Source organism: Chiloscyllium plagiosum, chromosome 45, assembly GCF_004010195.1.
Source record: "Chiloscyllium plagiosum isolate BGI_BamShark_2017 chromosome 45, ASM401019v2, whole genome shotgun sequence".
NCBI classification, from domain to species: domain Eukaryota; kingdom Metazoa; phylum Chordata; class Chondrichthyes; order Orectolobiformes; family Hemiscylliidae; genus Chiloscyllium; species Chiloscyllium plagiosum.
The window spans coordinates 3,348,551-3,375,000 of NC_057754.1; the positions used below are offsets into that span (position 1 = coordinate 3,348,551).

Here is a 26,450-nt window from a genome sequence, read left to right on the forward strand (position 1 = left end):
TGCCATGATTCTAGGAATTCTTGTACGTGTCTTTGTTTGGCTTGTCCTAGGATGGATGTGCTGTCCCAGTCAAAGTGGTGTCCTTCCTCATCCGTATGTGAGGATCCAAGTGATACATATGGATGGGGAAGGACACCATTTCGACTGGGACAACACATCCATCCTAGAACAAGCCAAACAAAGACACATAGAACATAGAACATAACAGCACAGTACAGGCCCTTTGGCCCTCGATGTTGCACCGCCCAGTCATACTAATCTGAAGCCCATCCCACCTACACTATTCCATGTACGTCCATATGCCTGTCCAATGACGACTTAAATGCACTTAAACTCGACGAATCTACTACCGTTGCAGGCAAAGCATTCCATACCCTCACTACTCTGAGTAAAGAAACTACCTCTGACATCTGTCTTATACCTATCTCCCTTCACTTTAAAGTTGTGTCCTCTCGTGTTTGCCGTCACCATACTTGGAAAAAGGCTCTCCCTGTCCACCCTATCTAACCCTCTGATTATCTTGTATGTCTCTATTAAGTCACCTCTCAACCTTCTTCTCTCTAACGAGAACAGCCTCAAGGCCCTCAGTCTTTCCTCGTAAGACGTTCCTTCCGTACCAGGCAACATCCTAGTAAATCTCCTCTGCACCCTTTCCCAAGCTTCCACATCCTTCTTATAATGCGGTGACTAGAACTGTACACAATACTCCAAGTGTGGCCGTACCAAAGCTTTGTACAGCTGTAGCATAACCTCCTGATTCCGGAACTCAATCCCTCTATTAATAAAGGCCAAAGCACTATATGCCTTCTTAACAACCCTGTCAATCTGGGTGGCAACTTTCAGGAATCTGTGTACATGGACACCGAGATCTCTCTGCACATCTGCACTGCCAAGAATCTTACCATTAGCCCAGTACTTTGCATTCCGATTACTCCGGCCAAAGTGTATCACCTCACACTTGTCCACATTAAACTCCATTTGCCACCTCTCAGCCCAGCTCTGCATCCTATCTATGTCTCTCTGCAACCTACTACATCCTTTGTCCTATCCACAACTCCAGTGACCTTAGTGTCATCCGCAAATTTACTAACCCACCCTTCTAAGCCCTCAGCCAGGTCATTTATAAAAATGACGAACAGCAGTGGACCCAACACTGACCTTTGTGGTACGCCGCTAGTAACTGGACACCAAGATGGATGAACATGTTCCATCAACTACAACCCTCTGTTTTCTTTCAGAAAGCCAATTACTGATCCAAACTGCTAGGTCTCCCACAATCCCATTCCTCTTGAAGTGAGACTCACTGGTCTGTAATTACCAGGGTTGTCTCTACTACCCTTTTGAACAAGGGAACTACATTTGCTATTCTCCAGTCCTCAGGCACTATTCCTGTAGACAATGATGATTTGAAGATCAATGCCAAAGGCTCGGCAATCTCTTCCCTTGCTTCCCAGAGAAGCCTAGGATAGATCCCATCCAGCCCAGGGAACACGCACGAGAATTCCTAGAATCATGGCATTCCAACCGGAACTCTATCAACAAACACACCGAGTTAGACTCCATTTACCACCCCCTGAGAAAAGGAACAGGAAGTGACTTCACCACAGGAAATAACATCACCAACCCAAAGAATCCCAAACATATAAATAGAAAGCAGGAATTTTCAGCATTGCTTCGCCTGAGGTCCACTGAAGATGTTACCTGGTAAGGTAACAAAACGTCTGGAAATGAACCTCCAAGCTCAGCGAGCAAACCTAAATCCAAAACCTCAACCTGAGCTACAAATCTTCTCAAAACTCACTAACTACATAGCTTGCTCAGCTTGTGTGTGGTAGGAAGCCAGTCCAGGAAGGCAATCAGTTAACTGCTCCACCCCTTGAATCTGCAGCCCGTGAAAAGAGTTAAGAATAATAATGCAGGCTGCAAAATTTCCTCAATTCCTGAATCAACCGGAGAAACAGAAAATGCATAATCACACCTGATTCAGTTAATCTCAACTCAGGCCCTGACCTCAGAACTGTGCTGTGGTGGCCCTGGGCAGCAAAAAACCTGGGTCTGAGTCTAGCCTCAGATAGACCTCAGCACTAAAGCCTATACCGACACAGTCCCAGTACCAATACTGAGGGAGTGCCACACTGTCAGAGGGTCAGCACTATGAGGGCGCCACTCTGTTGGGATGGTCAGCGCTGAGGGGCCGCAGTACTGTCGGAGGGTCAGTGCTGAGGGAGCACCGCATTGTAGGAGGGTCAGTGCTGAGGGAGCACCGCACTGTCGGAGGGTCAGTGCTGAGGGAGCACCACACTGTTGGAGGGTCAGTGCTGAGGGAGTGGGCACTGTCGGAGGGTCAATGCTGAGGGAGCACCACACTGTTGGAGGGTCAGTACTGAGATAGTAGGCCCTGTCGGAGGGTCAATGCTGAGGGAACAACACACCGACAGAGGATCAGCATTAAAGGAGAGCCTTTAGGTCAGTAGTAAGGGAATTTGCATTGTCAGAGGGTCAATGTGCATTCTGCATTGTTTGGGGTTTGATGCGTGTGATTTCCATCCTGTGGGAATGACCATCTTTTCGATGGGCTGATAAACTGAGGCCCTGTCTTCTCTCTTGGGTGGGTGTATGAAGTCCCACCGCCGCTATCAGAGGAAGGACAGTGGGGAACTCACTGCAGTGTCCAGAGGCCAACACTTATCCTCCATCAACACTGTTAACAAAAACATTTATTAATTTGAATCATTCGCACATTGCCGTTCACAAACTGACTGTCATTTTCTTACATTAAGAGCAGTGACTATACTTCACAAAGTATACCATTGGTGTTAAATGCATGGAACCTTGTGGAGATAATGAAGAGACTTGTACAAATTGAAGTCAGCAGTTTGAGAAGGGGAAAGCCCGGAGACAGCTTGACAGCAGCAGGACCAGTCCGACAGAACAGCCTGTTTCTGTGCCGTACACATTACGCAGAGTCTTTTTCACTTCTTGTTGTCCCCTGGACCATCTGACTCATGTCAGGGTCTCCCCTTGTGCCCTCCAGGTTTCCTGCAGCCAACTGTGGGACTCGCAATTAATTTTGAAAACATACAGGAGTGTTCGCGAAAGCAAAGCAAAACAGTCGTCAAATTAAATCAATGGAACTTCTGACCCCCTCACTTCCTCCCAGTTGGGAGTTAATGACATGAACCGTATGTACTCACTGAAGTGACAGATGATAACGGGCTCTGTTTATGGTGAAGTCTGACCAGGGAAATCCTATAAACTGTTCCCTGGCCTAAGGTTGCCTGAAACAGCAAGAGTGATTGATTTTGTAAGGCAGAAACCATGTCAACCAAGAGTTTCGGAAGGACATAACTTTGAGGCATTCACACAGAGGCTATTGCCTTCAAACTGTAGAGTGGCCTCGGTCCTGTCAAATGACCCAAATATTTATCCCACAGAGGCACCAACGCTTTTTTGTTTAAGAAATATTGGCTTTTTAACAGTAGGAATATGGCCACACACTGCACTGAATGGGTGGTTTTTGCTGAGGTACAACCTCAAAATTAACCATCACAACCTTCTCAACTGTGGGCTCTCCCCATACGACCTGTTGCATGTGTTTGTGGAGACGGGAGTTTACAATCAAATCCGCTTCATTTCCTGTGTCCTGCAATGCCATCCTCCCACTTCTTTTGAACAGATGTCACTGGGAGGACAGGGTGAAGCTGGATTAGCAGAATGGTTTGGATCCCCCCCCCTCTCCACCCCCACCCCTGAGCTCAGGAAGATTCACAGAATTGGACTGAACTGTGGATGACCAGTCCCCACAGCCACAGGCCCATTGTCCATCACAGCCTGGGCTGGACCCTTTGAAAGTGACATCCCATTCCCCTTCCTCCTCTTCCCAAAGCCCGACAATTTGATTTCTTTCCTTTGCGTGCAGTAGGAATATGGCCGCACACTGCACTTCTCCCTGAGGAACACCCCTTGAAATTTTAGGTCTGCACCATTCTCTGTCACTTTACCCCTCAGTAGACCACAGAAGATGGTCGATGCAGTCTGAGCAGGTCTGGGAGCAGCATTGTATGACAGGCTCGGAGGCAACATCAAGCCAAACATTGCAGACCTCACAAACACAAATACTTATCAGTTCAGTTTGGAAGTCACTAATTCTATGACGTCTTGTGAACTGGGCTGCTCTTCAAAGATTGTCCTTCCATCTTTAATGTGTCCGTGTGAGCAGGTTTTCCTTCAAGGCCTACTGGCATTAGTGGAAGCTCTGTTCTAACCGAGATTTAAGAATTCACAATATTGTTGATCTTCTATCACCTCCTTCAATCTGCTGCTAGCACCTTCAACCCTCAATCAGAAGGAGTGATTGTGTTTTCCGAGCCTGTCACTGCAGTAGTTGCTGTCGCTGGGCATGGCAGACTTTGTACACTTCTGCTGAACTGTGGAAGATCAAGATGGTGATGCTCACCACCCAAGACAAGGCTAGCCTTCCAGTGACAGCCCAGGAGTCTTCTTGAGTCATAGAGACATACAGCACAGAAAGAGACCCTTTGGTCCAACCAGTCCATGCTGACCATAATGCCAAACTGAACTAGCCCCATGGGCCTATGCTTAGCCCATATCCCTTCAAATATTTCTCATCAAGATGAGGGAGCAAACCTGCCTAGGCAGATGCACAGATGATCCAAAGGCAGTCTTTGAAGAGCTATAGTGCTCATGAAGACAACACAAAGGAGGAGCCATTCAGCCCAACCAGGCTTCTTGAACAGGCAGTCATGCTGAGTCCAACATTGCCTGCATTTTGTCCACTACCCTGTGAAATCTCAGGGTATTTTCCTGTCCAACTCCACCTTGAGGCTATCCGTTAAGTCAGCTTCCTCTAGCTTGTCAGGCAGAATTTTCCCGATCCCAGTAACTCTTTGAGGGAAATTATTTCTCATCTTCCCTTTAGAGCTTTTGCTAATTAGTTTTGATCTGACTTGTTTACTGAACGAACGATAGAAGGAACGGGTGACCCGCATAGTGTGTTGCAGCACGGAAAAGGGCCCACAGTGTCTGTTATTTCCTGTTGAAGAAAAGGCTTGCATTTCCAGAGCATCCCAGATGTCCCAACGTATTTTACAGCCAATGAAGTGGAACATCTTTGAAGAGTATGGTCAAGAAGGCCTAACAACGCCGCTTCTTCCTCAGGCGGTTTAGGAAATTCGGCAGATAAGGATCCTCACCAACTTTGACAGACGCAGCATAGAAAGCATTCGGTCCAGGTGTATGACAGCCTGGCACAGCAACTGCTCTGCCCAGGATCGTAAGAAACTACAGAAAGTTGTGTGCACAGCCCAGACCAGCATGGAAGCCAACTTCTCATCCATGGATGCCACTTACACTTCTAGTTTCCAGAGAAAGGCAGCCAACATCATCATAGATCCCTCCTACCTTGGTAATGCTCTCTTCCAACCTCTTCTGTCGGGCAGAAGATACAGAAGCTAAAACACAGGCACCAACAGGTTCAAGAACAGCTTCTTCCACACTGCTTTTAAACTGCTGAATGGACCCTCTTATTTCAAATCAAATGATGATCTTGCTTTCGCGCACCTCTTGTTCCATAACCTTGTATGCCTCGCTCTGTCTAAACACCCTGTGATCTGCATGTCCTTGTTTGTTATGATCTGCCGGTGTTGTATGCAAAACAAAACCTTTCACTGTACTTGGGTACATGTGATGATAATAAATCAAATCAAATCAGGGTAGGCACTGTCATAAGGCAGTGCTTGACCAATCTAGCTCCCATGAACAGCAATGCAAAAATAACCAGCTCACCCACTTTCTGTGGTGATTGATGGGTGAATACATAATCGGCCCAATGACACCAGGGTCGGGGAGACCTCCCACTCTGCTCTGCTCCAAAACTCATGTTGTAGGAACCTTTACTCGAAAGGGAAGAACCTTCTATAAAAACAAAAAATACTAGAGATACTCAGCTGTTTTGGCTACGTCCATGAAGAGAGAACAGAGCCCAGTGTTTAAGAAATTATGCTTCATATTCATGACTGAAAGGGGCTAGAAACTGTTGATTTTTAATACTGCTGACAGAGGGGTGGAGGTGCAAATGGAATGGGCACTTGGAACAAGAGACAACGTCGACACTAATGGTGGTAAAGATATGATAGAGATGCAAAACAGGTGTGAATGATAAGAGAGAAAAGTAGAAAGTGGGTGTACTCAATTGAAAGCAATGGATTTGGGGGTGGGGGGTGGGTGTTCATAATCAAAATGGTGAACAGAGGTCATGATCTGAAGTTGTTCATTGTACCCAATTGACTGCCCCTGTTGTGTGGTTGTATCCGCATTCAAGAGATGTGGTGCTTGCCGCTACCAGAGGCCTTTAGAGACCAGAGGTCACTGCAGGGGCTGAGGTCCATCACCACCTCGGACAACGTTATTTTAATTTAATAAGTTTCAGTTTTGTTATGCAAGTTTCCATGAACTGTTAGTCTGTATTTTTGATGCAGTGTTCCAGCAGGGACTGTTTCAACCATTTTGTTGTTTTCCTCTTAAAACAAAAGGAATAAAATCATGTTCAGCACATCCCCACAAATCCCCAGCCCTAACTCAGAATCATAAGTATGTACAGCCTGGAAACAGACCCTTCAGACCAACTCACCCATGCCAACCAGATATCCTAAATTAGTCTAGTCCCATTTGCTAGCATTTGGCCCACATCCCTCTGAACCCTTCCTATTCATGTACCCATCTGGATACCTTTTAAATATTGTAATGGTACCTCTGGCAGCTCATTCCATACCACCCTCTGCGTGAAAAAGTTGCCCCCTAGACCCCTAAACCTTTTCCCTCTCATCTGAAACCTATTCCCTCTAGTTCTGGACTCCCTGACCCTGAGGAGAAGACCCTGTCCATTCACCCTATCCATGCCCCTCATGATTTTATAAACCTCTATAAGGTCACCCCTCAGCCTCTGTTGCTCCAGGGAAAATAGCCCCAGCCTCTCCCTATAGCTCAAACCCTTCAAACCCAACAACATTCTTGTAAATCTTTTCTGAACCCTTTCGAGTTTCACAACATCCTTCCTACAGTAAGGGGACCAGAACTGCACACAATATTCCAAAAATGGCCTAATCAATATCCTGTACAGCTGCAACATGACCTCCCAACTCCTAAACCGGTTAATTCTCCTACCTGCGACTCCACTTAGAAGTAACTATTAACCAGTGTCCAAGGTCATTGCAACGCCTTACCAATCAAGTGTATAAGTTGTACCAAAATGCAGCACCTCAGATTTATCTAAATTAAATTCTGTCTGCCATTCCTTAGCTCATTAGCCCATCTGATCAAGGTGCCTATTGTACTGAGACAACCTTCTTCGCTGTCCACTACACCACCAATTTTGGTGTGATCTGCAAACTTACTAACTGTACCTTCTGTGCTCACATCCAAATCATTGATATAAATGATGAAAAGCAGTGGACCCAGCACCAATCCTTGTGGCACACCAGTTGGCACTCAGGGGATGGGTCAAGAAAAAAAGATCCTTGGGAGCAGGAAGGTTGGGGATGGGGGAAGGTGGCAGTCATGAGAAACTCAGTTTGTTAAAACCAAAAGAACTGCAAATGCTGTAAATCAGAAACAAAAACAGAAGCTGCTAGAAAAGCTCAGCAGATCTGGCAGCATCCGTGAAGTGAAATTAAAGTTAACGTTTCGGGTCTGGGCTGAAGAAGGGTCACCGGACCCAAAACGTTAATTTTGCTTTCTCGGCACGGATCCTGCCAGACCTGCTGAGCTTTTCTGGTGACCCTTCATCAGATTGGACCTGAAATGTTAACTTTGATTTCTCATCACAGATGCTGCCAGAACTGTTGAGCTTTTCTGGTGACCCTTCATCAAACTGAATCCAAAACTTTAACTTTGCTTTCTTATCGCTGAATTGACCAGAACCGTTGAGCTTTTCTGGTGACCCTTCATCAGACGGGACCCAAAAACGTTAACTTTGATTTCTCTTCATGGATGCTGCCAGACCTGCTGAGCTTTTCTGGTGACCCTTCGTCAAATTGGACCCAACACGTTAACTTTGCCTTCTCGTCACAGGCGCTGCCAGAACCGTTGAGCTTTCCTGGTGACCCTTCATCAGACGGGACCCAAAAACGTTAACTTTGATTCCTCTTCACGGATGCTGCCAGACCTGCTGAGCTTTTCCAGCAACCTCTGCTGTCGTTAAAGCTCAATTCGTATTTGGATGCCACCCCACTGCAATGGCAACCAACCTGACCATGTGTTAACAAGTGTGTGCGTGCGTTTTGGTGTTCGCTCACCCCACCTCCCCCAAACTATGCCCTTCAGTTCCAGCCCAGCAAAGGGGGCAGGGGACATGATGGAGTCAGAACCAAAATGGCGGCTGACAGACAGGGGCCTTCTCTTCGAAGGAGGAAGATGCCTGAAGGACGAGGAAATAAGCAACACTTCCAAACTCCAACTGAAAAAGCGAGAGGTCGTTTGTAAACAACGGGAAGTGGAAGTTGGGATTGAGACGGCACCGCTTCCCCACAGCACTAGCGTCGCGGACACGGCTCGAGGTACCTTTTGGTGCTTGACCGTTTAAAAGGGCAGTTGACCTCCCGTCCTCCAACCGCCGCCGTGCGTGCGCATGCGCGGCGTGCATGGAAAAGGCGGGGGGGGGGGTCTGGAGGCAGGGTTTGTGACGGAAGGGGCGGAGCATGGCGCCGGCGCCTCAACTGGAACCGGCGAAGAGGAAAGATCAGGGGGGGGGGGCGGGGCCGCGAAAGGGGTTGGGACCGCAACCGCCACGAGCCCCGCCCTCTCCATGACGCCGACCTATGGAAAACGCCCCGTGCGAGCTGCTCTCCGCCCCTTAAGTTGCCCCGCCCCGCGGTTGACGTCTGGAGGCCGACCGTTGAACTTCAAGTGGGAACGTCGAACCTTTCCCCTCCCCCCCCCCCCCCACCACCACTTTCCCGCCCGAAGCCGCCGGCGGTTAGGTTCGGAATGCGACGACTGGGCATGCGTCTTGCCCCCGTCGCGGTGACTGCGCATGCTCATGGGTGCGTTCTCCAGGTGGTGAGGCGGAGTGGCTGCGGTGGGTGGGCGAAGCCAGAAGCATCTTTTCTGCTGGAATAACCCTAACAGCAACCCTCCTCGTTCAAACTCAATACTTTGAGGACAGAGAGAGGTAAGGTGAGGGGAATAGTGAAAGGGATGAGTTTGGATAGGCATGTAGGGCGGTTTTCTGAAATCAAATAAGGTGGGTGTCCAAAGAAACATGGCGGTTCAGGTAAAATAGTCAAGGTAGGTAATGGAGTGCTGGCCTTTATATCAAGAGGAAGTTTGTGTTGCATTTAGGTAGGGTGATTAAAAAGGTGCTGGATTAGTGGTGCTGGAAGAGCACAGCAATTCAGGCAGCATCCGAGGACAGGCAAAATCGACGTTTCGGGCAAAAAACTTGCCTTCATTGTGCAGTCCTCGGAGTTGGGACATTGTGCTGAGGTTGTATAGAATGTTGCCCAGAATTCCACATCCAGTTCTGGTTGCCCTGTTATAGGAAGGATATTGTGAAGCTGGAGCGGGTTCGAAAGAGATTTACCAGGATGATGCTATGTATGGAGGATTTGAGTTATCAGGATAGGCTGGGACATTTTTGCACTGGAGCTTAGGAAAGGTGACCTTACATAAACTTATAAAATCATGAGGGATATAGATAGGGTTAATGGTAGGTGTCTTTTCCTGAGGAAGTGGGATTTCAAAACTAGGCACATTTTTATGGTTGAGGAAAGAAATTGTAATAATGACATGAGGGGGCAAATTGTTTTTACACAGAGGGTGGTTTGTGTGGTAGAATGGACGTCCTGAGGAAGTGGTCGATGCAGGCACAGTTAGAATATTTAAAAGACATTTGTATAAGTACATGAATAGGAAAGTACATGAATTGGAGGCATATGGGCCAGGAGCAGGCAGCTGGGACTTGCTTAGTTTGGGAATATGTCCAGCATGGACTGGTTGAACCAAAGGGTCTGTATCTGTGCTGTATGGCTCGATGACTGGAGTATAATTATGCAGAAGTTTAAGGGAAGGTGATGGCCCAGTGGCATTAATCAGAGACCCAAGTAATGTTCTAGGGATACAAGTTCAAATTCTGCCACAGCAGATGGTGGAATTTGAATCAATAAAAATCTGGGATTAGAAGTCTAATGATGGCCTTGCTAGCAACGTCCACATCCTGTGAATGAATAAAAAATAAAGTCACGCTGCAGTTCTATAAAACTCTGATTAGAGTCAATGGTCTAACTAGGGGAATCATCACCAGACTATTAATCCAAAAGTTCAGCTAATGTTCTGGGGACCCAGGTTCAAGTCCTGCCGTAGCAGTTGGTGGAGATTGAATTCAATAAAGAATCTGGAATTAATCATCTAACGATGATTGTGAAACCATTGTCGATTGTCGTTAAAAACTCATTAATGTCCCTTTAGGGAAAGAAACTGCCATCCTTACCTGGTCTGGCCTACATGTGACTCCAGGCATACAACAACGTGGTTGACTCTAAACTGCCTTCTGGCCAATTAGGGATGGGCAATAAATGCTGGCCCTCACAGTAATACCCACTTCCCATGAGTGAATTTTTAAAAAAAAAACCTGGAGTAATGTAGGCAGATCTGGATACCACACATTAAGAAGGAGATATTGGCCTCTGAAGGAGTACAAAAAGAATTATACTTGGACTTCAGGGCTTAAGTTATGAGGAGAGATCATACAAATGTTTCTAATCAACCTGTTCAGAGATGTTATTATACACCTCTGGAACAGGTGGGACTTAGACCAAAGTCTCCTGGCCCTGGGTTAGGATCGCTGCCACTGCAACACAGGGGCCTGTTTTCTCTGGAATTTGGAAAGTTAAGGGTTATCTGATCAAAGTTTTTGAGACCTTGGCAGAAAAAGACAGGATGGATAAAGATAAACAATTTCCACGAGTTGGGGATTCTAGAACTATGGGCATAGCCTGAGAATTAGGACCAGAGCGTTCAGGAGAGATGTTAGGAAGCACTTCCACACACAAAGGGTGGTAGATGTTTGGAGCTCTCTTCCACAAATGGCAGTTGACGCCAGATCTGCGATTTTGTTTTTGTTCAGCAAAGATATTAAGAGATATGGGCCAAAGGCTATATGGATTTCGCCAAGTAACTCCTTGACTGACTGGTGCAAAAGGTTTGAGGGACTGAATGGCCTACTCCTGTTCCTGTGTGTTAATCCACCCACACCCTCCACCTCCTCCATGATTTTCGCTTCCCCAGTCCCCAACGTCTTATCTTCACCATGGACATCCAGTCCCTGTACACCTCCATCCCCCATCACGAAGGTCTCAAAGCCCTCCACTTCTTCCTTTCCTCCTGTACCAACCAGTACCCTTCCACTGACACCCTCCTTCGACTGACTGAACTGGTCCTCACCCTGAACAACTTCTCTTTCCAAACCTCCCACTTCCTCCAAACCAAAGGAGTAGCCATGGGCACCCGCATGGGCCCCAGCTATGCCTGCCTCTTCGTAGGATATGTGGAACAATCCATCTTCCGCAACTACACTGGCCCCACCCCCCACCTTTTCCTCCGCTACACCGATGACTGTATCGGCGCCGCCTCGTGCTCCCACGAGGAAGTTGAACAGTTCATCCACTTCACCAACACCTTCCAACCCGACCTCAAATTCACCTGGACAGTCCCAGATTCCTCCCTCCCCTTCCTCGACCCTTCTATTTCTATCTCAGGCGACAGAATCAACACGGACATCTACTACAAACCGACCGACTCCCACAGCTACCTAGATTACACCTCCTCCCACCCTGCCCCCTGTAAAAACGCCATCCCATTCTCCCAACTCCTTCGACTCCGCCGCATCTGCTCCCAGGAGGACCAGTTCAAAATACGTACAACACAGATGGCCCCCTTCTTCAAGGACCGCAATTCCCCCCCCGACGTGGTCGACGGTCCCCCCCACCGCATCTCCTCCACTTCCCGCCCCTCCGCCCTTGAGCCCCGCCCCTCCAACCGCCACCAGGACAGAACCCCACTGGTCCTCACCTACCACCCCACCAATCTCCATGTACAGCGCATCATCCGCCGTCACTTCCGCCACCTCCAAACAGACCCCAGCACCAAGGATATATTCCCCTCCCCTCCCCTATCAGCTTTCCGTAGAGACCACTCCCTCCGCGACTCCCTTGTCAGATCCACACCCCCCACCGACCCAACCACCACTCCCGGCACCTTCCCTTGCAACCGCAGGAGGTGCAACACTTGCGCCCACACCTCCCCCCTCACTTCTCTCCAAGGCCCCAAAGGAAACTTCCATATCCGCCACAGATTCACCTGCACCTCCACCCACATCATCTACTGCATCCGCTGCAGCCGGTGTGGCCTCCTCTATATTGGGGAGACAGGCCGCCTACTTGCGGAGCGATTCAGAGAGCACCTCTGGGCCACCCGGACGAACCAACCCAACCACCCTGTAGCACAGTGCTGCGCTTTTCCAGCAACACATTTTCAGCTCTGATCTCCAGCATCTGCAGTCCTCACTTTCTCCTCCTGTTAATCCAGTTTGCCAAGGGGCAAAAACCAGGCAGGGGAGTACACCTGTATTCTCCCCCCAACACCATTTTACAACCCATTTTCATCAATATTGGTATTGATGTAACACTAGCATTAACCCCCCTCTCACTCACCCCTCACCTCGCTGGCTTTCTGGTGGTTATTATTACCTTGTGTCTGGGTGACGGAGGCAGGTAGAGGGAGACAATTTATATTCTAGCAAATATAAATTAATGTAAATATTATGCATATCTACAAATCTATTTTCATATTTAATGCCTAGCACAATCTTCAGGACAACCCAAAAGAATTAATGCTTCTTTTACACCACTCGTACATTTGTGTGGCACATTGTGAACTATTGTGGCTCCTTGAAAGATCTCTCGAATTGGTCCTGCTCAGGGGGTCTGACTCTAACTCGACTGAAAGATGGCACCTCGGTGTGCAGCATTCCCTCTGCACTGCATTGGGAATCTGTTGGTTTGGGTTATGATTCCAAATTTGGAGCTGGACTACAAACCACAACGTACTATCCACTTTACTGAGTCAAAAGGGTTTGCAAGAGTTTTTGATGACCAGACGTTTCTCAATTGTATTTTAGCTGGTGTCAGTGAACATTTAGTTTGCTTTTATTCAGTTTTAACCTCCCAGCGCTTAGACGGATTGCCTACAGTGTAGATCTATTTTTGTGCCATCTTTATGCAAGAACAAATTAGCCCATCTCACTCTTTTGCCTTTGCAATGTAGACCTGCAAGTATTTTATCTTCTGATCAGTTTCAATTCTCTTTTAAAAGCCTTGGTTGAAATTGCCTCTCCAGTGGCAAACAATCACCTTAGCTCTTTTACCAGTTACCTTCTGGGGAAAATCTGGAGTAATATCACTGGACTTGATGATTGAGAAGCTCAATCCCAAATGATTAAAATCCCAAAACAGCAGTTGGTGGAATTTAAATTCAGTTAGTTAACCTGGAATATAAAGCTGATCACAATCTTCAGGACAACCCAAAAGAATTAATGCTTCTTTTACACCACTCGTACATTTGTGTGGCACATTGTGAACTATTGTGGCTCCTTGAAAGATCTCTCGAATTGGTCCCGCTCAGGGGGTCTGACTATAACTCGACTGAAAGATGGCACCTCGGTGTGCAGCATTCCCTCTGCACTGCATTGGGAATCTGTTGGTGTGGGTTATGATTCCAAATTTGGAGCTGGACTACAAACCACAATGGTGGTAATGGTGACCGTGACCACCATTGTCAATTGTTCACTGTTGTTCTTTAGGGAAAGAAATCTGCTGTCTGAACCAGGTCTCTGCTCTGCACATGGTTCCAGACCCACAGCAACGTGGATGACTGTCCTACTGCCCTATGATATGGCTTTAGTGAGCCTCTCGTTTCAAGGGACACTTAAGGATGGGCAACAATTCCTGACCTTTCCAGTGACAAGGGCGTAGGGACCTAGTGGCAGGATGTGTGCCAGGCCTCTGGGCAGGCCCTGCTATATGCTGGGGTGGGAGAGCAGACCTCGAGGAGGACATCACACACCTCCACCCCAGCCCTCCAAACAAGATGGTAGTTTCTCATTAAACCTTTCCAAAGAGAAAACCTACCTGTAAGTACACCTCCTTGGTGACTTGAATTGAATTGTATTAGCTTTAAGGTCACATGTACTCAAATGAATACTGTGAAAAGTGTACAAGTCGCTGTTTATGGTACCACCTTGGGTACGAAGGTCCCTATGTCCAGCTTTTTCAATTACAATTCTTAGGCAAATAGAGCAGTAAGAAGTTCAGCATTGTAGATTTTCAGAATAAATTATAAGATGGAGGAAGGAAGAAAAAGTTCAGAACAATGATTTTCCAACCCGGTCCACACTGGCACCTACCATCCAGTCCACACCGGGCCTTGACCCCAAGCTGCACCAGGTTTCACCTCTGAGTTCACGAGGCCAGGAGAGAACTCGGGAATCAGCTTGAGACTGCAGGTGCATGCTGAGGCTATGCTAGGCCAAGAGACTGCCATGTACCTCTGGGACACCACCAAGCCATGCTGAGGGGACTCTACACCAGGCCACTGGGAGACAGCCACATCAGGCCGAGATGACCCTTTGTCAGGTCTGCAGCGAGGCTGGTAGTTCCGAGGCCTTAGCTTGTACGTCACTGCAACTTTGAGTCACCGACTGCCACCCTGAATCAGATGGTAAGCCTGGGCTAATTGAGAAGGACACCCTGGTGAACATCCCAGCTCAGGGACTATTCCCCACCTTACTGTGCTGCAAATAGTCTGTGAAGTACACTCTGCAGGGGAAACTGTTCTGTCAAAAGTTTCAACTCTTTCCCAGACAAGAGAAGGATGCAAAGTAAGAATTTGACAAAGGACAGGTCCTCACTCTTGGGAGGGAGATTGCTACTATATCACTATCTCCCTGGACTAGTAATTCATGGACCCAGACTGTTATCTTGGCAACAAGGGTTCTAATAGCATCATGGCAGATGGTGAAGTTTGAATTTGGTTGTTGTGGTCCAAAGGTGTACGGGTTAGGTGGATTGGTCGTGGTAAATGCAGGGTTACATGGTTAGGGTGGGGGTCTGGAACTGGGTGGGATGGTCTTTGGAGGGTCAGTGCAGACTCGATGGGCTAAGTGGCCTCATCCCACATTGTTGAGATTCTGTGATTCTATAGTGACCTAAGTGAACCCATCACAAGCTGAGGTCCCAGGTGACTGATCTAGTTACATTTCTGGTATGTCACCACCTTTATGTGAAATGCTGTACACCATGGAGTGGTTGAGGTGTGACATATTACAGATGTGTCGAAGAGGGAAGATGGTAATTGCGTGAGGAAGAAAGGAACAAAGGATAGAATCCCTACAGAAGCAGGCCAATCGGCCCATCCAGTCCACACCAACCCTGCAAAGAGCATTGCATCCCAGATCCACCCCCTTACCTGTGCAACCCTGCATTTTCCATGGCTAATTCACTTAGCCTGCACATCTTTGGACTGTGGGAGGAAATCCACGCAGACATGGGGACAATGTGCAAACTCCACACACACACACACGCACACACAGTTGTCAGAGAGTGGGATCAATCACAGGTCCCTGGTGCTGTGAGTCTGCAGTGTTCACCATTGAGCCAGCGTGTTGTGAGTGACCGTGAGGCGATGAAAGGGAAGGGTGTAGCCTGTGAGAAAGCAGAAGCGTTGTCATGGAGTTGATGTGTCGAAGGGGCCTGTTTCTGTGCAGGAAGATTCGCCATAACCCCAGCAGAGATCCCACCTCTTTCCCCCCCCCCCGACCACATCCCTTCCCCCAGCATACTTGTTCCAGCAGGCCTTCGAGTCCTATGCATAGTCAGACATTGTTCTGAAACAGTGGAATCTCACCTGGCACAGCATCTAATCACATTTCTGCGTACACGAGATAAAGGTGCTTCGATGAGGGCAAATTCAGGGTTCTGTTTATAAAAAAAAAATGAGGATCAGCAGGTGGATCTGTTATGGCGGGGGGGGGAATGTGTTCTTTGGAAGGTGATATGTGATTCTGCAGTTCCAATGATGAAGTGGGAGGCAAACAGAGCTGGCTGAGCACTGATAGAGATCACTCATTCTGCAGGATAAACAAACAACAACCACCAGGCAACCCCAGTCTTAACCCAAACACTGTCGGCAGTGGGAGAGCAGCAATTCGATCTGGGGCGTGAGAGACTAGAAGCAGTATCAGCCCCTGTCTACTGGATGTGGAGGTGATGAGTGGGATCAGGTCGTTGGCTCTCTGACCCTGCAGTAATAGCTGGAGGCAGGAGAGGCTGAGTGAACAGACGGACATGTGGCACCACCCATTCCTTAACAGAGTCAAAGGCACCGTTGAACTGGCCATCTCTCTGCTCCTGTCTAGTACCTGCTTCTGGCCCTTCCTCTTTCCTCCTGAAATCAGTTGGTTGGTCAGTCCTGGGTGGGACAGCATGGTTTGCTGGGGGATTCCAGGTAGCCCCAGAAGCAATGGAAGAACTATAAAAACAAGGCCGTGTCTGTTGACACGCCATGCATGCTAACTATGTGCCACCTAAGAATTTGTATTTGCCAGAACTGGCGTGCACAATTAAACGGGTTTGCTGCCAGTATGAAAAGTGGCAGCATTCAAATAGGCACAAAAATGAACTAACACAAAGGGGTGAAGCCTGAGGCTTGGCATGGTTGTGTCCAAGAGATGGAAAGGAATGGGGGAAGGTAACGAGCTGTGAAGTGAGGGACGGGGACAAGGGGCAGCGGTCTCTTTTCCCCCCTCTGTCACCATCCACTTGTTGTTCATCACTGTCCTCACTTCTCCCACCACCCCTCCACCCACTTATCTCTGTTTTGATCGTGTGCTCTCTTTCTGCACATGTGCAGTTCCTTTGTGTAGGAAGTCATTGGAATCCTATGGAGCATTTCAGGAACTGAGAATGTTCAGGGTTTACAAATTAACACGCAGTTGCAAATGATGTCAGGTGTCAGCAAGCTATTTGGCTTTGGGGTCCATCACATTTGATGCTGTTCTCTCCCTCATGCCCCACTGATACTGTATGTTTCCCTGCCAGTGCGGCCCCTTCTGTTTCCTAAATAGCAATCTTGGCCTTTTGTTTCCACTGCTCCACAACAGAATCTTGTGCTACTTTGGTATCTGTCTGTTTCTCTCGCTGTGTATATCATTCTCGCTACATGTTTTTCACGGGGTCTACTTCTGACTCTCGTCCTTGAGTCAGGAGATTGTGTGTCTGAGACCTCACTCGAGCAGAACAATGCAGGCTGATACACCCAGTGTAAGTTGTTAAGGAAGCACCGCACTGTTGGAGGGTCAGCGCTGAGTAAATGATGCACTGTCGGAGTAGCTGAAGGGGCTGATGAGAGCCTGGGTTTCATCTCCAATATGCCCCCTCCCTCATTGCTTGCACTGCAAGCTAATGAGCTCTAGTCTGTAGAATGTAACTTGAGCATACAACCTTCTGCCTCTGAAGCAGGTGATCCAGCCACTGAGCTGTGGGGAGAGCTGATATCTCTTGACACAGTTGATCATATTTTCATCTTTTTTTTTCTGGGGCTTTCTAAATATAGGGAGTATTAGATGCAAAAGCAACAAAGGTATGGTGGGCTTTTATAAAACACTGATTCAGCCTCAACTGGAATATTATCTTCAATTCTGAGCACCACACTTTGGGAGGGATGTGAAGGTTTTCATGGGACTGCAGAAAAGGTTCTGCAGAGTGGGTTCAAGGGATAAAGGCATTCAGTAACATAGATTGGAGAAGCCAGGACTGTGTTCCTTGGGAGGAGAGAAGGTTGAGAGGAGATTTCACTTGTCTGTGAATGCTCACTAAGCTGATATCAGTGAGGCCAGGACTGTTGAATGAGGAGAATTTGCTTTGACTGTGTTTAGAAAAATGAGCAGGGATCCAATTGGGAAGTATAAAATTGTAACTGGGCTAGACTGACACAAAGCAGGTTCGCTCAGAAGGTGGTAAACCTGTGAAGTTTTCCACTGCAGAGGGCTACGGAGGCTAGCTCACTAGGTTTATTCAAGTAAGAGATTGATCTTTTAAGGCATCAAAGGGTATGGAGAGAAAATGGCATTGAAGATAGAAGCTCAGCCATGATCATATTGAATGGTGGAGCAGGCCCGAAGGGCCAAATGGCCTATTCCTGCTCCTAGTGTCTATGCCTCTGTTTTTTGATAGAGTTGCTCAAAATCATGAGGAATCTGGATAAATCGGGGATGAACAGGAATGATTACCATAGCCAAACAGCAACCATTTAGAAGTGATTGATAAAAGAATCAGAGCAGACTTTATGTGCACAGCAATTTCAATCGTGCAGGAGCTGTATGGGACTGTGATGAAGGCAGCCACAATTCTGCCTTTCAAAAGGAATCGGACAATTATCTGGAAAGAAAAGAATGTTTGGAGGGTGAATGGCTGTGGTGTGGGTTGGTGGGATTAGCTGAGATGCACTGGCATAAGACCCAACAGGTCAGAAAGCACACAACGGGCCAAAAAGTCTCAACTTAAGGCCATTTTCTGATTCTATCTCCTGTTGTGGATGAACGCCAGAATTCAGCTTTAAAACAGCCCTATTATATGAATTATAGCGAGGGAGCAGAGGTCCATACCAACATGTCCTCTGTCACCGACTCTGGGAGGCAGTTGTGGGGGAGATTATATAGTGTAGCTGTCGCTCTCAGTTTGAAAAGCTGAAAGGGAAACAGGGCTAGCTGAGGTAACACAAGCCTGCCTCCCCCCAGCCTGACTGCCGACGTGAGCTGCAAATGGAAAACAGCCCTCTGAATTCCCCTTGACGTCACGGCTGACCTCTTCCATTGTGCAGGAGAAGAGAGAGGGACCGGTGAAAGGAGAGGGAGGACAAAAGAGCTGCAGCGAAAGGGCTGGCGAAGTCTGTTTGGTAAACAGCTCGCCTGACCAGAATGGCTCGCGTCCTCGCATCCGATTGGCTTGGCGAGAGGCCGCAGGGCGATACAATGCTCTGCCGGCGGAAACCACAAGCCATCTTCTGTCGGGGACTTCATCGGAGCCCCTCCTGCCTTTCTGCGATGCACAAAGCTCTGATACAACATTGCTGGACAGTATTACCACTTCTGCTTCAACAGCCTGGGTAACCAGCATACAAAGGGACGTGGACAATAATGCAATCAAGAGGGCCCTGCTCAAAATCAGCAGCGTTCCCACCTCCTGTTCCCTGGCTCAGTCTGTAACCTGTTTTCTCCGGAATTAGATGTTAAAAACTAGCACACTAGATTTCCATGTCTTTACCCTGGTTATGAATTTTGCTGCTGCGTTCACTTGGTGATCCAGTGAATTCATTCCAAACCCACAGTTCAAGGTCACCTTGTAATTCTGTATGATCACTATTGACCAGCAGCTGAACTGGAGCCCAGCCATATAAATACTGTGGCCTATAGTAGATCAGAGGGTAAAGCATCTTCAGCAAGGTCCCACTCACCATCCATAATGTTGTACAACATGGAAACAGACCCTTCAGTCCAACTGTTCCATGTCGACCAGATATCCTAAACTAACCAAGTCCCATTTTCCAGCATTTGGCCCATATCTCTCTAAACCCTGCCTATTCATGTACCCATCCAGATGCCTTTTAAATGCTGTAACTCTACCGTCCTGCACCATGTCTTCTGGCAGCTCATTCCACACTGCATGAAAAAATTGCCCCGGTCCCTTTTAAATCCTTCACCTCTCATCTGAAACCTGCGCCTTCCAGTTTGGACTCCATGTGCCCTGGGAAAAAGACCTCAACTATTCACCTTATCCATGCCCTTCAGGATTTTATAAATCTCCATATGGTCACCCCTTAGCCTCTGACACTCGATGAAAATAGCCCCAGCCTATTTAGCCTCTCCCTATAGCTCAAACCCTCCAATCCCAGCAACATCCTTGTAAATCTTTTCTGAACTCTTTCAAGTTTCACAAGCTCTTTCTTAATATTCTTAAACACTTGTGTAGTCTGTCAGATTCTGCAAAACTCTAGCCCTTCATCAATGTTTGGAGGGGTTATAATGTATGCGATGTAGATCGAGTGGGGAAGGAGGAGGAGAAACCATCTTCAGTGGAGGGAGGGTCAGTAACGGGGCTGTAATGAACAGAATCGGTAAAAGGAGGCGAGAGTAATGTTTGATCTGAGGCATTGAGTTGTTGTGATCTGGAATGCGCTGCCTGAACGGGTGGTTAGGAGCAGATTCAACCTGCTTTCGAAAGGAGGAACTTTCGAAAAGGAGGAGGAGTTGAATAAATACTGGAAAAGCATATACTTTCAAAGCAGTGGGAATGGGAATAACTGAATCACAAAGAACTACCATGGGTGCAGTGGGCTGAATGGCCTCCTCTACCATAGTATCATTGTTCAGAGATTGGTTTCCTACTTTCATTTTAATGAAAATTCAGACAGTGATGAAGAGATCCAAGTGATTTACCTTTTTTTTTTTGTTTTGTTTGTCTGATTTTGATAAAGAACTCTTTGATTCAGGTTCAGATCACTGGGCTGATTTGAAGTTGCTGGTAGCTGGCCTTGATGTAAACGTCAGGAATTTCTCAGTATCTGAATGAGTCAAGATTTGTTCAGAATATCGAGCAGTAATCTGACTGAACATAGGATCATAAGAAGGTAAAAACAAGGACTGCAGATGCTGGAGACCAGAGTCTAGATTAGAGTGATGCTGGAAAAGCACAGCAGGTCAGGTAGCATCCGAGGAGCAGGAAAATCGACGTTTCGGGCAAAAGCCCTTCATCGGGAATAGCTATTCCCAATGAAGGACTTTTGCCTGAAATGTCGATTTTCCTGCTCCTCGGATGCTGCCTGACCTGCTGTGCTTTTCCAGCACCACTCTAATCGAGATGGCATCATAAGAAGCAAGACTAGGCCATTCAGCCCCTCAAGCCCTTCAGATAAGATAGTGACTGATCTAGTTCTGGTGTCAACTCCATTTTCCTCTCTGTCACCCCTACTCCCAATAACCCCCAACTCCCTTGTCGATCAACAAACTGTCAAATTCAAACTTGTATACATACAAAGACCCACCTTTATTGCTCGCGAGGGAAGAGAATTCCACAGATTCAAGACTCTGAAAGAAGAAATTCCTCCTTATTCCACCTTAAATGAGAGACTCCTTATTTTTAAGCTGTGTCCGCTCCGTTCTAGTCTTAGTTTTCATCCTTTCAGCATCTCCCTGTCAACCCCGACAAAATCTAATGTCTCAATAAGATTGCCTCTCATTTTCTTCCAATGGCTACAGGCCCAACCTCCTCAATTGTTCCTCATAAGACAAACTCCTTCATTTCAGGAACCTTCTCTGAGCTGCTTCTAATCTTCAACGTCTTGAGCGACTATCTGGTTCTTCAAGCTATATGAGTGGAGAAGCTGGACATGAAAGGGTCTGCATAACGCCAGCACACACACACATCCTCCAAATGGGCGGCCGTGCCTCTGAGAAAGGATATTGCTTCTCGTGCAAGTGTATTCCCCCAAAGTGAGAAGACCAGAAGTCTTCACAGTACTCCAGCTTAAGAAATTAAAGCATAAATAAATTTTAAAAACTAGATCTTGGCTATTGAGGCGTGAATTTGTGAAATGGAGGGCAGGAGGAACTCTCTGCACAAAGCTGGAAAGCTCTCAAGACAGACTGGCAACTTGTTAGTGGGCAATAGATATGAAGAAAAGGAGGGGGTCAATGGGTGTTTGACTGTAAATCAACTATGATCCAATTGTGTGGCAGGGCTGGTTTGGGGGACTATATAGCCTCCTTTTGTTCCCAAGTCAGCGCTTGGAATTCATTTTTATACTTAATAAGATATTTTGCAAGCTACAAAGCAACTGTTGGCTCGGAGTGATTCAGTTTGATTGGAAGCCGATGAGATACTGAAGACGTTGTGGCGCTGGCCACAGTCTTCCTTTGTTGTCTTGTACTCTGAATCAAGACACGTGTCAAAAATATGCAGAGGAGGGGATGCACACCCATATGTAGTGTGCTAGTTTTTACATATCTGCCAAAATAAAGAAGATGCTTTCCATCTTACATTCATCAGGACAAATGCAAGAAAGTCAAATTTTGAATGATCTCAACAAATCATGCTACAGGAGCAACTAGGGGTGATTTGTAGTTCCCTTTTGCTGTCTCCATAGCAATGCCTCAGTTAATCAAAGTCGACTTGTCAACCAATTAACTCCCTTTCCTTCTGGCCTATACCTGCATCTATTTCTTCGGTTCCTCTGTTCTGAGTAGCTTCTCCTAGAGCTGGATTTGTACAAGATTCCCATTTAGCTCAATCTCAGACGGTGTGGCATTTTAACTTAGAAAATGGTCTGCATATTGCTGTGGTTGGCAGTGGTATACAAGCTCAACATGACATCCCAACTCCCATACTCAAGGGTCTGAGCAATAAAGGCAAGCATGCTAAATGCCTACTTAAACACCCTATCTATATGTGATGCAAACTGCAAAGAATTATGTACCTGAACCTACAGCTCTGTTTTTGAGGGGGCCTGGCTTTAAATTTCATTTGCATTTCAGTCCCATGCTCACAAACTTTAAGCACCTGGTGCGGAGAGGGGCGAACAAGTTGGAGGATGTCCTCAAGGAGCTGCCCTTGGGCCTATCCAGGGTGACCACTGACTAATCAAGGTAGCAGACTCTGCAGGAGGTCATTACACTCAATTGCCTACCCACTCTTCCATGTTTACATCCGCTCTCGGGTGTCCTTGGATGGTGCGTGTCCACTGGGGTGCTTCAGACCTTCCGTGACCACTGGGCACCACAGGGTCTGGAGTGCTTAATCAGCCTCACCATGACTAAAGTTTTTATTCAAACTTGTAAGTTTTCTTGCAGGATTTTATTTCGGCACAGTGCCCTTGTAGTGATTGGAATGAGGTTGGCTAGGTGGATCTTGTTGAGTGTGAGTTCCTTGATTGGGGCTGTAACCTGGTCCCATCAGGGAACCCTGGCTGACAAATAAAATAAACAGGAGCATCCAATCTGGGAGGCTGGAGTTGATGTGTGCCGATTCTGAACTTCTCAGAGCATTTCATAATGATGTGTGTCAGAGCCACCGGGTGGTAGTCATTTAAGGCACGTTGCCTGATTTTTCTTTGGCACCGGGATGACAAGAGGTCGTCTTGAAGCAAGTGAGAATGTCACGTTGTGGTAATGAGAGTTAAGGATGTCCTTAAGATGCTCCTGCCATCTGAAAAACAAACTCAGGAGCATCAGAGGTTCTGTTCACTGGGAGCTGCTCAGGGTCCACGTGTAGTACATGTGTCAATAAAGAGTGACTTGGTGCTGGGAAACAGCCTCTGTGGAATTATTTCAGCCCTTTTAGGAGGCTATCACCTGTTTAGTCTGCTTGAATTAAAATAATGTGAGGTTGCTGCGATGTAGTCCCAGTTAGTACAAAGGAGGCAGACATTTGCGCTGCATTGTGTGAATAAACTAATATCAAAAAAAGTTTTTCATAGTTCACCAATTGGCTTGGGATCAAGAACACGAGTTAATGAATCTTAAAGCTATGTGAACGTTTTCTCTCTTGATATATGTTTCAGCCATCATTACCTCACTGTCTTAAAGCTATGTGAACGTTTTCTCTCTTGATATATGTTTCAGCCATCATTACCTCACTGTCTACCTATTGCTGTAAAATTTAATATATCTTTCTATTTGTTTTAATGGATCTGAACTTTGCTGGTCAGGGCAGCATTTGCCCATCTGAATGAGCTGAGTAGCTCACTCGGCCATTTCAGAGGACAGTTAAGAATAACCACATTGCTGTGGGTCTGGGGTCATGTGTAGGCCGGACCAGGTAAGGATGGCAGGTTTCTTTCCTAAAAGGGGCATTGGTAAACCAGGTGAACTTCGATAACAATTGATGATAGTTGTCGTGGTCACCAGCACTGAGACAAGATTTCAATTTCAGATTTTTATAGGATCTCGACAGTGTGGAGGCAGGCCATTCAGCCGATCGGGTCCACGCTGACTGACCGAAGAGCATCCCACCCAGACCCAACCCTCTCTCCAATCGCTGTAATCCTGCATTTCCCATGGCTAACCCACCCAGCCTGCACATCCCGAGACACTATGGGGCAATTTAGCATGGCCAATTCACCTAACCTGCACATCTTTGGACTGTGGGAGGAAACCCCATGCAGACACAGGGAGAACCTGTAAACTCCACACAGACAGTCACTCGAAGATGGAATTGAACCCAGGTCTCTGGCGCTATGAGGCAGCAGTGATAACCACTGAGCAATTGTGCCACCCCAAATTTTATTAATTGAGTTTAAATTTTGTGTTCTGCTTTGTATCATGAGATACTAAGCCATATTCCGTGCCTTAAGTTCCTAGTCAAAAGATATTACCACTGCAGCATAATCTCCTCCATCTTATTTGTTAAATATTTTTATTGTCTGTATTAGTGTTGCTTTAGACATCAAACTAAGGCTCTTGTCTGTCCTCTCAGAAGGATGTTTTCAAAAAAAAGATCCCATGGTACGATTCTGCAGAAGAAGAAGGGAATTCTCCCCAGTGCACTGGAGATTTTATTTAAAGTTGGAACCTGTTTCTAAAAAAAAAAATGTTCTGCCCAATCTTACACTGCTGTTGCCAGGAGCTTGCTGTGTACAAATTGGTTGTCACCTTTCCCGCATTGTATGAGAGTCACTCCAAGAGCACTCTGAACTAAATTTTAATTCTAGATTAGTTGAGTTCAAATTTACCGTTTCCTATGGTAGGCTTTGAACCCACGTCCCAACACATTAGCCATAGCCTCTGTAGCACGAGTCCAGTGACATTACCAGTATGCCACTACACTTGTCCTCAGTAGCCAACTGATTATGATACCCTCTTATCCAAATGAATGAATTCACCCAGGATTAAAGTCACTCATGTCTGCGCATCGGGCACTGGGCTAGGAGGATTTACTACATTATCTGTTCAACATGACCAGGTACTTATTTGGCATCGATCCCGAGAATCGAGGGCAAGTGCTTTGAATTGGTGCCATTTCCCGTTGCAGATTAGTCTATAATTTAACATCATTTTCTACAAGCCCCTGTTCCTGCCATTTCCTGAGAGTACCTCTAATTACTGCAATTGGAGCTTTGGAATCACAGTTGATCTTGCTGACGCTGGTCCCCAGAGCAGTCATATTTCCTTCTACAATTTTCATGTGATTAAAAGCTTTTTTATTTGAAAAACTGCTAGGTTTTACACAATATTGACCTGCTTGTTTATTCATTCTCTGTGAAGACCAATGAGGAACTGAAACTGGAACAAGTTTCCGAAGAAATAGGAGCAGGAGTAGACTATTTGGCTCTCTGAGTCTGCTCTACTCTTCACTTAAGATCATAATTCATCTCCACTTGTATACATAGGATTTATGGCACAGAAACAGGCCATTCAGCCCAACCAGTCCCTACTCAATCTTCCATTGTTCCTCGTCTAAATTGTCCACTATAAATCTTTTATCCTCTGTAAATGCATCTACCTTACTTAATTCAGCCATTCCTTGTGGAATCGAGTTCCACATTCTCACCACCCTCTGGATGAAGAGGTTGCTCCTGATTGTCAATAAATTCCAACCTCCTAGCAATGCTTTTCTTAGCAAGAGGTAACAACTGGATGAGGAGGAGCACACTGAGGTCCTGTACTTAGATCTCCCGAAAGCATTTGACAAAATGCCTCTTAAAGGTTATCATCCAAAATAGATGCGTATGGGTAGGGGGTAACATATTAGCTCAGACAGAAGATTGGCTGGCTGGGAGAAAACAGAGTATGCATATCTAGGACTTTGTCTGAATTACATGTGAGGTCGCACAGGGATTTGTGCTCGGACCTCACGTTTTAAAATCTATTAACCGTGAGCAGCACGAGCGCGTGATCGAAATGTGCTGACACAAAGACAGGCAGGAAATGATGTTGTGTAGAATACGTAAGGTTGTTGCTGACCAATTTATACCTAGGTTGAAAAGCCAGTGGTCAAAAGCTAGAGTTCAATGTGGGGAAATGTTGGCAGGAGAAATAAATAAGCAGAATATTACCTAAATGGAGAGTGACTGTAGAATTCCACGGTGCAGAGATCTCAGTGTTCCAGTGATATGTCACAAAAGATAACTTTGCAGGTACAGCATGTAGTCAAGAACACGAAGACGATGGACTCTACAATTGTACGGCAATAACCTCAGCGCTGACCCTCCGACAGTGCAGCACTCCCTCAGCGCTGACCCTCCGACAGTGCGGCGCCCCCTCAGCACTGACCCTCTGACAGTGCCCACTTCCTCAGCACTGACCCTCCCACAGTGCCCACTTCCTCAGC

At 46.8% G+C, this 26,450-nt stretch overlaps 2 protein-coding genes across 5 annotated transcripts in view; one reads left to right on the forward strand and one right to left on the reverse strand.

Annotated features, from left to right (window-relative positions):
- Positions 1-8,657, reverse strand: part of dnajc4 (DnaJ (Hsp40) homolog, subfamily C, member 4) — a 49,332-nt gene extending 40,675 nt beyond the window's left edge. The window contains exons 1-2 of one of the 2 annotated variants that reach the window (XM_043682633.1): positions 8,578-8,653; positions 3,195-3,278 (exon numbers count right to left, since the gene is read on the reverse strand). The gene's annotated coding sequence lies outside the window, so the exon portion shown is untranslated. Of the gene's footprint in view, positions 1-3,194; positions 3,279-8,577 lie in introns of both variants that reach the window. The other variant, XM_043682632.1, reaches the window with a different exon arrangement.
- A 161-nt stretch (positions 8,658-8,818) lies between these two features.
- The window catches only part of nudt22 (nudix (nucleoside diphosphate linked moiety X)-type motif 22), a 41,809-nt gene continuing 24,177 nt past the window's right edge, over positions 8,819-26,450 (forward strand). For 2 of the 3 annotated variants that reach the window (XM_043682637.1, XM_043682636.1), the window contains exon 1: positions 8,819-9,187. The gene's annotated coding sequence lies outside the window, so the exon portion shown is untranslated. The remainder of the gene's footprint in view (positions 9,188-26,450) is intronic. The other variant, XM_043682638.1, reaches the window with a different exon arrangement.